We start from the raw sequence: 14,831 nt of genomic DNA, 5'->3' as shown, positions 1-14,831 counted from the left end.
CCTCAGAAGATGAGCCCCTCAGGTTGGAAGGTGTCCAATGCACTATTAAGGAAGAGTGGAGGACTGGGGCAAAGTGGAAAAGACACTCAGTTGTGGATGTCTGTGGTGAAAGTAAAGTCCTATGTTGTAAGAACAATATTGCAAAGGAATTTGGAATGTTAGGTCCCTGAATCAAGGTAAACTGGACATGGTCAAGCAGGAGATGGCAAGAGTGAACACTGACATCTTAGGAATCAGTGAACTAAAATAGACAGGAATAGGCAAATTTTAAAAGATGACCATTATATCTACTACTGTCAGCAAGAGTCCCTTAGAAGAAATGGACTAGCCTTCATGGTCAGCAAAAGAGCCTGAAATGCAGTACTTGGATGTAACTTCAAAAACAACAGAATGATCTCAGTTTGTTTCTAAGGCAAATCACTGAACTTCAGAGTAACTCAAGTCTATGCCCCAACCATTGATGCCAAAGAAGCAAAAGTTGACCAGTTCTATACAACACCTTCTAGAACTAACACCGAAAAAAAAAAAGATGCCCTTTCCATCATAGGAGATTGGAATGAAAAAGTAGGAAGTCAAGAGTTACATGGAGTAACAGGCAAGTTTGGACTTGAAGTACAAAATAAAGCAGGACAAAGTTTAACAGAGTTTTGTCAAGAGAACACGTTGGTCATAGCAAGCATGCATTTCCAACAGCCTCAGAGACGGCTCTAAACATGGACATCACCAGATGGTTAATAGCGAAATCAGATCGATTATGTTCTTTGCAGCCAAAGATGGAGAAGCTTTGTACACTCAGCAAAAACAAGACCTGGAGAAGACTGTGCCTCGGATCATTAGCCCCTTATTGCAAAATTCAGGCTTAAGTTGAAGTAAGTAGGGAAAAAACTAGACCCTTCAGGTATGACCTAAATCAAACTCTTTATGGTTATACAGTGGAGGTGAATAGATTCAAGGGATTTAGATCTAGTAGATATAGTACCTGAAGAATTATGGACAGAGGTTCATAGCATTATATAGGAGGCAGTGACCAAAACCATCCCCAAGAAAAAGAAATACCAGAAGGCAAAGTGGTTGTCTGAGGACACTTTATAAATAGCTGAGGAAAGAAGAGGAGCAAAAGGCAAGGAAGAAAGGGAAAGACATACCCAACTAAGTGCAAAGTCCCAGAGAATAGCAAGGGGGGATAAGAAGGCCTTCTTAAATGAACAATGCAAAGAAATAGAGGAAAACCATAGAATGGGAAAGACTAGAGATCTTGTCAAGAAAATTGGAGGTATCAAGAGAAATTTCCATATAAGGATGGGCACAATAAAGGACAGAAACTGTAGGGACCAAACAGAAGCAGAAGAGATTAAGAGGTGGCAAGAATACACAGAAGATTTATACAAATAAGGTCAAAATGAAGCAGATAACCATAATGGTGTGGTTACTCTTCTAGAGTCAGACATCCTGTGTGAAGTCAAGTGGGCCTTAGGAAGCATTACTATGAACAAAGCTAGTGGAGGTGAGAGAATTCCAGTTGAGCTATTTCAAATCCTAAAAGATCATGCTGTTAAAGTGCTGCACTCAATATGCCAGCAAATTTGGAAAACTCTGCACACAGGACTGGAAAAACTCAGTTTTCATTCCAATCCCAGAGGAGGGCAACATCACAGAATGTTCAAATTACTGCAAAATTGTTCTCATTTCACATTCTAGCAAGGTAATGCTCAAAATTCTTCAAGCTAGGCTTCAACAGTACGTGAATTGAGAATGTTCAGATGTACAAACTGGATTTAGAATGACTGGAGAAACCAGAGATCAAATTGCCAACATCCTTTGGATCATAGAAAAAGCAAGGAAATTCCAGAAAAACATCTACTTCTGCTTCATTGACTACACTAAAGCCTTCGACTGTGTGAGCACAACAAACTGTGAAAAATTTTTTAAAGAGATGAGAGTACCATACCACCTTACCTGTCTCCTGAGAAACTTGTATGCAGGTCAAGAAACAGCAGTTAGAACTGGACATGAGACAACTGACTAGTTCAAAATTGAGTAGGAATGCATCAAGACTGTATATTGTCTCCCTGCTTATTTAAATTAAATGCAGAGTACATCTTGTGAAATGCCAGGCTGGATGAATCACAAGCTGGAATCAAGATTGCCAGGAGAAATTTCAGAAGCCTCAGATATGGAGATCATTGTTATTCGCTCACTAAGTCATGTCAGACTCTGCAACCCCATGGATTGTGGCATGCCAGGTTTCCCTTTCCTTCACTATTTCCCAGAGTTTACTCACACACTCCAATGGCAGAAAGTGTAGAGGAAATAAAGAGCCTCTGCATGAGGGTGAAAGAGGAGAGTGAAAAAGCGGGCTTGATATTCAACAAAAACCTAAGATCATTGTAGCTGGTCCCATCACTTCATGGCAAATAGACGGGTGAAAAGTGGAAGTAGTGACGGATTTTATTTTTGGGGGGCTCCAAAATCACTATAGATGGTAACTGCAGTCTTGAAATTAAAAGATGTTTGCTCCTTGGAAGGAAAGCTATGACAAGTCTAGATGGAGTATTAAAAAGTAGAGATATCACTTTGCCAACAAATATCCATATAGTCATGGCTATTCTTGTTTTTCCAGTAGTCATGTATGGATATAAGATTTGGACCATAAAGAAGACTGAGTACTGAAGAATTGATGCTTTGGAATTGCGGTGTTGGAGAAGACTCTTGAGAGTCCCTTGAACAGCAACATTAATCCAGTCAATACTAAAGGAAATCAACCCTGAGTATTCATTGGAAGGACTGAAGCTGAAGCTGAAATTCCAATACTTTGGCCATTTCATGAGAAGAGCTGACTCATTGAAAAAGACCCTGATGCTGGGAAAGGCTGAAGGCAAAAGGAGAAGGGAGAAGCAGAGAATGAGATATTTGGATAGCATCACCAACTCAATGGACATGAATTTGAGCGAACTCTGAGAGAAAGTGAAGGACAGGGAAGCCTAGTGATGCAGTCCATGGGGCTGGAAAGAATCAGACACAACTTAGCAACTGAACAACAAATTGAAATTAACTTCACAAAGTGGACAAGTGGTTTTAAGGGATTCCTGGACAAGAATTGTGCAGGTACCTGGGCACACGCAGGTACACACGTATACACTCATATCGGATAGAGGATTAAAAATGCAGCACAAATGAACAAGAAAATAGCAGAGCTAATCCAATCCTCCCCTTAGCATCTGATAAAAACTCTTAGCCATATTACAAGGGGAAAACTACGACAATCTCACCAAATCTGACAAGAAGGCAATGAACAAATTAAAAATATAACTGCTTTTCGAAAAAGACATATGAAGCTGGCATGTTGAAAATATTTATTGGGAAATATAGATTGTGTTTTTGTTGACAATAATGATGTAAGTGTGTCTTCTATGAAAATTTGCACATATACATATTTAAAACTCTTGCAAACCAATTTTTAAGATTAAAAATCTTCTAAATAGAATGAATTACATTGAGTTTAGGCCAATGTAAAAATTCAGCATCTTCTGTTTAGCTTGCAAAAACAACTGATTGCCATAAGGGAAGATGAAAATTTATGAGTTGGGTTTAAGCAAAAATGTTGGCTTTACTGTTGGTTGGGATTAAATAATGAATATTGTGATTTAGTAAGTGTAGCTCTTCTTAAATTTCTTTAGTTTAGATCTACATATCTTTCTGAAGTATCTTTCTCAATTATGACATAATACCAAGTACTTAAATAAACTGAATTTAGAAATGATAATAACTTATAAATAAACCAAAAGTTTTTAAATAATGAGACATCCAACCATTGTTTCCTCTAAATATATTATAAGAGCTAAGAAGTTTTATGCCACTAATACATTTTTAATAAGCTTATTTAAATATTTACTTTCTTTATATAAAAGTTATTTTGATCTTTGCATATGTTTTACAATGTTTGGTATTATAAGTTACAACATGTCACCTTATTTCATTAAATATAAGCTGCTATCAATTAAAATATGTTACATAACTATATGCTCCACTAAGACAAATAACACTAACAAAAAATAATTATTGTAAGATGTCATTAATTGTAAGAAGAATTCAGAATTTAGAGATGTTAAAAAACTGATGGTGTAGGGAGAAAGGCATCTGGAGGAAATATGATTATAGTTTGGCAGCTTATAAGAACAATAAAACAAAGCAGTGATCTTAATAATAAAGGAGTCTTTCTCTTTATCATAGAGAAGTCTGGAGATAGGCAGTCCAGATACTCAGCACCATTTCTTCTTAAATGCACAGATCACTTTGCTGCTTTGGGTTCTGCACCCCTACATTCTTGTTCCTTTTTTCTATGGAGCCTGCCTCTCACATACTCTGGGTTATTTCTTCTCAACCATCAGGTAGCAATTAAAATGTCACTCTTCAGGGACATCTCCCTCAACTCATAATCCAAGTTACATCATCATTCCTACTAGCCCAGTGTTCTTTCCCTTCCTGGCATTCATCTGAATTTGACACTATAGGTGTGCACAGTGTGTTTCCTGTCTGTGCCCCTCACTCCTGGAAGACAAGGACTGTGCACACTCGTTTGTTTCACTTCCATGTATTCACTCATCAACACGGTGCTTAGCAGGAAGTATGTGCATGAACATATTGAAGAGGCTATTGAAGAGTTATTGAAGAGCTCAGGGTTGACAGTTATTGAGCCCTTACTCTGTGCCAGACACTTTTCTAAGTTTTACATTCTCATTTAAAGCTCAGACTCTAGTAGGTAGAACCTTCTTTTATAGATGAAGACATGGAGGAAGAGGGGTGAAGTTACAACCAAAATTCAGTGCATTCTTCCAATGTTCCTTGCACATTTCATGAAACACCCACTGTTTCAGGCACTTAGGCAACATAAGTGAATGAAACAGAGAAAATCACTCTGGAATGGTGCCTTCTCACAGATAGTAAATGACCTGTGAGGGTCTGGAGGCTGCCTCGACCCAGGAGCTTGAGGGCTTGGTCCCTGCTCCACACTCTTCCCCTGCACTTTCTGAAGGAATGCTGGGAAGAGACTGTAGCAGACATTTCAGTTTTTTTTTTTTTTTTCATTTACTGTTATTAGTTGGAGGCTAATTACGTTACAATATTGTAGTGGTTTTTGCCATACATTTACATGAACCAGCCATGGATTTTCATGTCATTTTGAAAGCCACACTTACTAACTCCAGGTTATTCATTCATTCCACCTTCAGTTTGTTTGTTTGTAAGTTTCTGCTAATTACTCAAAGAAAAATGAAATGCAAAACTTATCTAATCTCCTATAAAACCTTATTCTCCTTTATATCCCCAGTACCTTCATTTGCTAAGCACACTAAAAAACACATTTATTGAATGAACAAATGAATGAATGAATGAATGAGGAGTAATAAATTGTTCTCTCCTCTGCATACCTATGTGTGAAGAACTTCTCTTATTTTCTGGTTTGATGTTTTAGGCAATAAACTCAGTACTCAACTCACTAAGACCACGTCTTATCAAATACACAAATACTTAGAGTGATAATTGGTGCAGTTTTCATCCCTGCAGGGAAGACTAGAGCACCATGGGAAGTCCCAGGAGAGGACAGAGGCAGCTATATTTGTATCTGCAGCTATATTTGACAACAGGAAACAGGCCAGGTGATGGGGCACCTATGCAAGGAGGGGAAAAACCATACAGAAGAAGAATATGGAAAGAGGGAAGGCCAGATGATATAGGCATCGGTAAGAGTGAATACATGTAACAATACACAGTGGTGTTTTTATAAAAGAAAATACTTTTTATAGAATATACACCTTTCCTCTCCCCCTTCCTCTGATCTTTTTTCATTAACACACATAATCTTTTACATTTAATTTCCTGAAAGTTTAATGCTTAATTTTTATGCCTAATGAAGTATTACCACTTGAATAAATAATATTTAATATTTATTAACAAGGATTCAAAAAGCAGAAACCATTCACTTGCTTTATACAATATCCATGTTTTTTCATAATATGAACAGAAGCATTACCTAAAAGAAGTTTCACACTGTGACCATATGCCCATCATACCCAATATATCTGATTATCACTGTATTCTAAAAAGAATGTCCTAGCAAACTTGTCAGATAGTTTGAAAGATGGGGAAGGGGACAGTGATGAAAAGTGATCTTGCATCCCGGGAGTTCCTTCAAGCCACATCATTTCATCACTCACACCCAGCAGCTTAACCTGCAAGGTTGAGCTTCATAACATAACAAAGTAATGTTAAATCAGTTGTTTCACTCTTGTCTCTCTCCTGACATTTCCATGGTGGTGATAACAGTGAAATAGGCTAATCTGCTATCATACCATAGAAAATGGAATCATTTTGTGCATTGATGAAATATAATTCCTCTAATTATTGATTGTATTCTCTGATTTTGAACATTAGTTGGTATATAGTATGCATGTCATGACATATTGGGTACTATTGATTAAAAGCAAGGTTCTGTAATACTGTATACATTTGCATAATTCTAAAGCACTGCTTTGTAACACTATTCTAGTGAATCTCTCCACCCATGGTTACATTTTCATATCATACTTACTTTTTTCCCTTAAACACTAAAAGGAATTGTAGCACCAAGTTCCAATCTGGAATGTAAATCTCAAAACCAAAATGGTGAGATTCACTCTTCTATGTGGCATTCCATTCCCCATTCTTAAGGAAACATTGAGAAATCAGGGAGAGGATTAGATTGGAGAATCTTGTATCTTAACAAGATGAACTACTTAGCAGCCATCAGAACCTACAATGGTCATTCTTCTCCAGATCCTTTTCTGAATACAAAAAACTTACAAACTAAAACAGCCAGCATAATCCTGGCTTTTCCATATTCCCATAGCTCCTAAGATGCCACAATAGAATGTATATAGCTTTGATAAAATAGCAAGTAAATGCATGTAACAATCTTCCTCAAAGAAAGATCATGTCATTTTTCCTAAACAAGAGGTCTTCAAAAAATAGGAAGAAATTAGAGCCTTAAATATTTCAGAATAAATCCTGTAACCTTCACAGAGACATTTATTCCAGCTGTGTTCACATTCATTATAATGACTCTAGAGAACAGCACTGACTCATTTTAGATGATGACTACATAACTATTCATTTATACTTAATGAGTTTATTCCACCAGGTATATGATGAACTCTAAACAAATAGTGTCATTGAATCACACATGTCAATAAATTTAACTACTAAACTGATTCCATCCAGCAAAGGTAATGATAAACTAGAAGGAAAGAGAGCTGTGTCTAATTAATGAAAATGCCCTTTGTATTTTCTAACGGTTGAAACATTAACTTGAAAATGGCTCTCCCTGCAATAATTTACAGACAGGAACTCTTTAATGGGAAAACAATTCAAATTTATGTGCAATTGAACTACAATTATTTGATTAACTTTATTAAATTCTTGTTGATTCTAGAGTCAGGATGAAGTGTATCATTTTTTATGTTTCATGTGTGCACTTTTAAGTTTTTCAACCTGAAGTTTCATTGATTCTGAAAATGCCCTTAATTACCTGCTTTTGTGCCTAGTGGACAGACCTTGGGTGGCTGGGATTCATTTCACTTCTCTCTGTCTTTTTTTTATTCAATACTCAAAAATTTTAGTAGCAGCATTTACATGGCTCTTTGCTGCTGTGTGTAACTGAAGCTATGGGAAGCACTGTTACCCACTGACTGAAAGAAACTCTATTCAAATTAAATGAAATACATATCCAAATACTTAGTTTTTACTAGATACTACCAGTGAAAACTCAGATATTCTCTGCTGCACTTTCACAGAACATAAAAGGCTTATACTGAAAAAAGAAAGTTCCCAAATCAACCATCTAAACTTATTTCTTAATAAATTAGAAAAAGAGCAAGAGTCAAACAAAAGTCAACAAGAGAAAGGAAATAATAAAGGTAAAAGGGGGAAAAAGAAAACTAAAAACAGAAAAACAATAGAGATGAATGAAAACAAAAAGAGTGGTTCTTTGAAAAGAACAACAAAATTCATTAACTCCTACCTGAAATGGTGAAGAAAAAGACAATACATAAACTACCAATATCAGGAATTAAAGAGACTATATCTCTACAAATAAAACAATAGAAAAGGATAATCTGGGAATATTATGAATAACTCTATGCCCATAAATTCAACAACTTATAGTGGATGAGCTACTTGAAAACTATCAAAACTCACCCAAGAAGAAATAGGTAACTTGAATAGTCCTCAATTTATTAAAGCAATTGATTTTGTAGTAAAAAGCTTTACAACAAAGAAAACCCCATGCCCAGATGGTTTTACTGGAAACTTTTACTGAACATTTAAACAAGAATTAATGTAAATTTTACACACTCTTTCCCAGAAAATAGGAGAGAAGGAAATACTTATTAATCTCATGAGACCAGCATTACTCTGATTAAAAAAAAAAGACAAGTAAGAATATTACCAATCAATATTTCTCATGAAAACAGGCAAAAATCTTTATCAAAATGCTATAAAACTTGAATCCACCAACATGTAAAAAAGGTAATATGTGACAGCAATTTAGGGTTTATGCTAAGAATGCAAGCCTGATTCTACATTCAAAAATCAATGAAATTTAGGATATTAATAGTTTAAAGAACTTCCCTGGTGGCTCAGATGGTAAAGCGTCTGCCTACAATGGGGGAGACTCAGGTTCGATCCCTGGGTTGGGAAGATCCTCTGGAGAAGGAAATGGCAACCCACTCCAGTACCCTTGCCTGGAAAATCCCATGTATGGAGGAGCATGGTAGGCTACAGTCCTATAGGTAGGCTATAGTTTAAAGAAAAGCCACATGATCATCTCAATATGTACAATAAAAATATTAAACAAATATGCAAAGAGCTTTTAGATATGACTCTAAGTCATGATCCACAAAGGAAAAAATAATAATAAACTGGCCATCATCAAATTTAAAACTCTGGTTCTGAGAAAGACACTGTTGTGGGAATGAAAAGACAAGCCACAGGCTGACTTAGCAATTCACATATCTGACAAATGATTTGTTGGCTGATTATATAAAGAACTCTCAAAACTCAGCATTAAGAAAACAATCTTATAGAAAAATGGAAAAGATTTAAACAGACACTTCACTAAAGAATATACAAGGATGGTAATTAAGCTCATGAAAAGATGTTCAACATACAAATTAAAACCACAGTTAAATAGATACTACCACATATCTATTTGAATGACTAACAGAAATGAAACAGACAATTCCAAATGCTGCCAAGTTGAAAAGCAATTGAAACTCTCATATATTGCTGGAGGAAATGCAAAATGAAATAGCTGTTTTACAGTTTGATGTTTTCGTATAAAGTTAAACATTTACTTACCATATGACCCAGAAATTCCATTCCTAGATACTTACCCAGGAAAAAAGAACACTATGGTCATACAGTAAAACTTATATGCATATATTTATAATACTTCATTTACAAAAATGTAAACCTGGAAACAACCCCTAAATCTTTCAACTCAAATGGATAAACAAACTATTCATTAATATTAAGGAATGAACTGATGCTATGATAAGATGGGTGAATCTCAAATGCCTCATACATGTTAGTAAAAGACAGATTCAAAGCACTACCTACTGTATATTGCCATTTTGAAAAGTCACAACTATATGGACAAAGAATCAATCAATTTTTTCCAAAGGTTAGCACTGGTTAGAGGTGTTGACTGACTGCATGAGGCAGGATGAGGAAATTTTGAAGGGTGAGGCTGAGGTGGTTGTATATACATGACTCTGTGTACTTGTCCAAACTCATAGATCTATGTACCAAAAAGAGTGAATTGCATAATGTGCAAATTAAAAAGAAAAATAAATCCATAGTGATATAGGCATCTGAATTTCACCTTATCTCATATATCCTTGTGCTTCCCAGGCAGCACTAGTGGTAAAGTACCCAACCCAGCAGTCAAATGCAGGAGATGAAAAAGATGTGGGTTAGATCCCTGGGTAAGGAAGATCCTGTGGAGAAGAAAATGATGATCCACTCCAGTATTCTTGCATGGAAAATCCCATGGACAGAGGAGCCTGGCGGGGTACAGTCCATAGGGTCGCAAAGAGCCAGACATTCCTTCCATTTGTCTTATTTTGCCCCTAAATAAAAACTATTTACTAATCCATTAACATCAGTGGAATCACCTTTCTTCTGATCCTTGACTATCATTATCTTCCTGTCTTTGACTTATCTTCTGCTTACATTCTATAGCATCACATTTCTAATCAAGGACAAAGTTCTGCCAATTTTTCCTATGTAATATCTTTTATATTTACCTTCTCTTATATTTTTAGCCACCACATTTTCCCCTTTTCACCAATTAATCACTATGTCCTACTAGCTAGTTTGCTTGCCTATAGCAAGTACTAGCTAGTTTGCTTGCCTATAGCAAGTAGTTTGATTTTTTGGTAATATCATCTTTAAATATTGTATTTCCTCTGATAAGAAATCTTTCATGGTTTCCCATTTTTTATTATATCTGTTCCCAGTGCCTTAAAATCGTTGACTATCCTACATACCATTTTTCCATCCTCATGCCTTGGAACTCTCCTTTCATTCAAAACTAATAAGCCTGGTATTTACTCTTTATATTTATTATATTCTATACCTCATACTAAATTACCTCTTATTATTTGTATTTAATCTGGACAGCAATTCTCTGATGTAGATTTACTCCCACTTTACAAATGAGAAAACTGTGGCCCAAAGAAGTAATCGTTTCCTAAGATCTAACATCAAGTGAAGGCTAAAATGGGATCCAAACGTAGTCTCTAAGCCCTGTTTTTTTAGCTTCTAAATTCTTTAAAGTCCTTCAAATTTTACTTCATTGGATTTTCAACTATATCTTCTCAAATTATTTCTTCTCCTTAAAGATTCTTTTCCTCCCAGCTGATCTTTGCCAAATTCTTTAAGAGTTCCTGACTACCCCATACTACCATTTAATTGCCCTCAGCAAAACTTTTAAAGATATATATTCTTGCCACAACTCATACATTATTGCATAATTACTCTCTAAGATATTTCACAGGTATATGTTCTATTTTCTCCCATCTCACAATCTTATTCATTCACTCCCAAGGGAAAGTAACACATTTAATGAGCACCTATTGTATGCCTAGTAATGAGCAGGATAGGTCACTGATTCAAGAAGTTCACAGCAAATTCTTGAGAGCTGGAATCATGTCTTTTCCCTTTTACATTTCTGCCTTCTTTCAGCCTCCCCAAATATCTATTATGCTGAGTTCTTTGCACTTCCAGGGTAGACGAGTGAATGCGTTGGTTTGCTGTAGTCACAAATACATAACATCAGAGAGCCAGGCAGGGCTATCACAGCTGTGTGAAATTTTATGTTGAAAATCTGCTAATGATGCCATCGGGCCCAGCGTCCTTCAGGGAGGAAAATGAGCTCTTGAGGCAAACAGAGAAGCTGCAAACCATTTGTAATCAGAAAATGAAGGATGCAACTAGGGAAGCTTGCCAAGCTCAAGGACTCAGTGGCTTTAATGAAGGGATGGTATTACCAATGGAAATCAAAGTCGCCTACCAGCTGGATTAGTCATCTTCACAATGAGCTTTGCTGGCTGGTAACCACAGGGTCCTGAAAAATTAAGCAGACCCTCAAATTACCTGCATAACATTCTGGCTGGATGTTAGAAAGTTGAATTAATTGCCTGAAAATAAATGAACAGGGTAGGGCCAAGAATTGCCTCATTAGTATTCAGCAACACTGCTGTTTTAGGAAGAAAAGAGAAGGCGGGGGAGGAGAGGAAAACAATGGGAAGTAGCGAGGGAGGGGGAACAGGGAAGAATAATGAGGAAAATCATTATTTTACAAGTGCATTATGGGCACCCTGTGTTTTCAGAGTCGTTATACAATTTCCTAATCTTGCTCAGTTCACAATTTCTAGGAGGACACCACTCAAACTTTCCAATAGAACAGATGTTCTCCATGGGCCCGCAACTGATGCACGTGCAAAATACAAATCGATTAGGTACGTGGACCTTTCCCTTTATTGTCCAACTGAGAGGTAGCAGTATTTGGGTGTTTTCCTTTGGCAAGAAAGGGGGGAAATAGAGAGGAGCAGTGCCCAACAGGTACACCACTGAAACATTTTCATCAGTGGGCTTAATTCTAGCAAATGTGCTAAAGCCTGGGTCCTTCAAGCCATGAATACGCTTTCTCTTATAGCATGTTTAGTTTCTTTGATTAATAATTCTGTTCAGTCTAAAAACCAGAGTTGTAAAGTCATGTCTTCTGGTGCTCATGTGTACAGCAAGATTCTCCAAAACTTACCATTTATGCATCATTAGAGGATGTTGCTCCTGAGCAGTAAGGAGCCATGCAAAGATCATGATATGAAGAGGATGATGAGGCCACCTTGGTGGCCAGACCTTGATATTGACAAGCAGCTCCCTCCCTAAAAACATCAATTTACAGGTAACTTACCAATATTTATTCCTCAAAACCTATGAAACCTCCTGTTCTGATCTTTGCATTGCAATCATTTCTTAAAGTCAGCTTCCCCCCCCAACCCCCACCCAGGATCAGTGACATCCTTATGAAATTTCAAAGCCCTTCTTCACTGATTTTATGAAGTCTAAAGATAAAACTGCTACAATTTGACTTCATTCATTTGTAAGATGCTTTTCTTTGTTGTTGGGAGTGATATCCCTTTTTATGATGTGTGTGCTTTGAGTAACTTCCAGCTAAATGCTTTTCTTCATTTTGAGCCCTGAGAATATGCCTGTCCAGGAGACTTAGGTCTGTATTTCTCTTTATATTTTAAGGAAAAGTTCATCTAATTGTCCTCACCACAGCTTTCAGACTATAGCACTTTGTGTGCATACATGTAAGGTCGCTTCAGTCATGTCTGACTCGTTGAGACTCTGTGGGCTGTAATCCAACAGGTTACTCTGTCCATGGGATTCTCCAGACAAGAACACTAGAGTGGGCTGCCATGCCCTCCTCCAGGGGATCTTCCCAACCCAGGGATTGATCCCAGTCTCTTATGTCTGCTACACTGACAGGTGGATTCTTTACCACTAGCCTCACCTGGGAAGCCCCATATAACACCTTGTAGTTGTTGTTCAGTCACTAAGTCATATCCAACCCTCTGCAACCCCTTATAACTGCAGCATTCCAGGCTTCCCTGTCCTTCACTATCTCCTGGAGTTTGCTCAAACTCATGTCCATTGAGTCAGTGATGCCATCCAACCATCTCATTCTCTGTTGTCCCCTTCACCTCCTGCCTGCCCCTTTTCTTGCCTGCAATGTTTCACAGCATCAGAGTCTTTTCCAATGAGTTGACTCCTCGCATCAGGTGGCCAAAGTACTGGAACTTCAGCTTCAGCATCAGTCTTTCCAATGAATATTCAGTGTTGATATCTGTCAGGATTGACTGGTTTGATCTCCTGGCTGTCCAAGAGACTCTCAAGAGTGTCCTCCAGGACCACACTTCCAAAGCATCAATTCTTTGGTGCTCAGCCTTCTTTATGGTCCAACTTTCACATCCATACGTGACTATTAGAAAAACCAAAAGTGAAAGTGAAAGTCGCTCAGTCGTGTCCTACTCTTTGCAACCTCATGGACATACAGTCCTTGGAATTCTCCAGGTCAGAATACTGGAGTGGGTAGACTCTCCCTTCTCTGGGGGATCTTCCCAACTGAGGAATCGAACCCAAGTCTCCTGCACTGCAGGCAGATTCTTTACCAGCTGAGCTATGAGGAAAGCCCTATGGACCTTTGTTGGCAAAGTGATGCACCTTGAGATTATGCAAAAAGATTCATTATTTTTTATGTTCCAAGTTCCTTTTTCTTTCAAATATCAAATTGGCTATTTTATCCACACTTTTCTTTTATACTCTTAAAATTCTGCTATATGCTGGGAATAATCTTAAAAAGCAAAAGTATTCTCTCTGCCCTATGATTTATCTTGGGTGAGAATGCTTGCTTTGCTTTCTTTATATCCAATAACATAAAAGTGAATATTTCTTTTTATTATATATAGATAGCAAAAATATTTTTAACCTCTCTTCAAAAAACAAAGGAGATTTTGAAGTGAGAAATCAATCATCACCAAGTATATGTTGAGAATCTATTCAGGGAACTGGCTTGTGCCATCTGGGGTATGTAATTACATAGAACTGGGAATTCAACCTGTTTTATGGATATTTTCTTCTTTTGCTTATTTCAAGAAGTTAGGTGCAAATGATTATGCAAGTGATTTGTAAATTGCCATATATTTTTCCCGAGTAAGAATCTCTTCTGGCTCTACACATATTTCAGTTGTCTCAAACTCAACCTAAATATTCTCATTTTAGGAAGTCTGTCAGCCCCAGGAGAGGAGCTTATACTTTCATGTTTGCCCTTGAGTTTTTGTATTGAATATTATTTTGGACTTGCTGAATTCCTTTATCACTTACAGTGCTTTGGGCTGTAAACATAAGAAAATCCATCCCAAACTGACTTGAATAATAAAGTACATTTACTGACTAAAGTTACTGAAAAAGTTCAAAGTTAGAGTTATAATTAGGTTTAGTTTGAGTGAGGCCTCAGATTATTTTCTGTTCTCTTTATCCCTGCCCTCTGAGTGCCAACTTCATCCTGAGAATGAAAGAAAGAACGTCTCACATCCTATGTTGGGGTTGACGAACTAAGGCCTGCAGGCGAGATCCAGTCCGTCACATATTTGTATGAGGAACACCCTCTCATCCATTTACATAGCGTCTGGCTACCTTCTCATTATGAGGACAGAGCTGATAAGTCA

The sequence above is a fragment of the Odocoileus virginianus genome, chromosome 24, assembly GCF_023699985.2.
Source record: "Odocoileus virginianus isolate 20LAN1187 ecotype Illinois chromosome 24, Ovbor_1.2, whole genome shotgun sequence".
Lineage (NCBI taxonomy): Eukaryota > Metazoa > Chordata > Mammalia > Artiodactyla > Cervidae > Odocoileus > Odocoileus virginianus.
Note: the sequence above shows the minus strand (reverse complement) of the source record.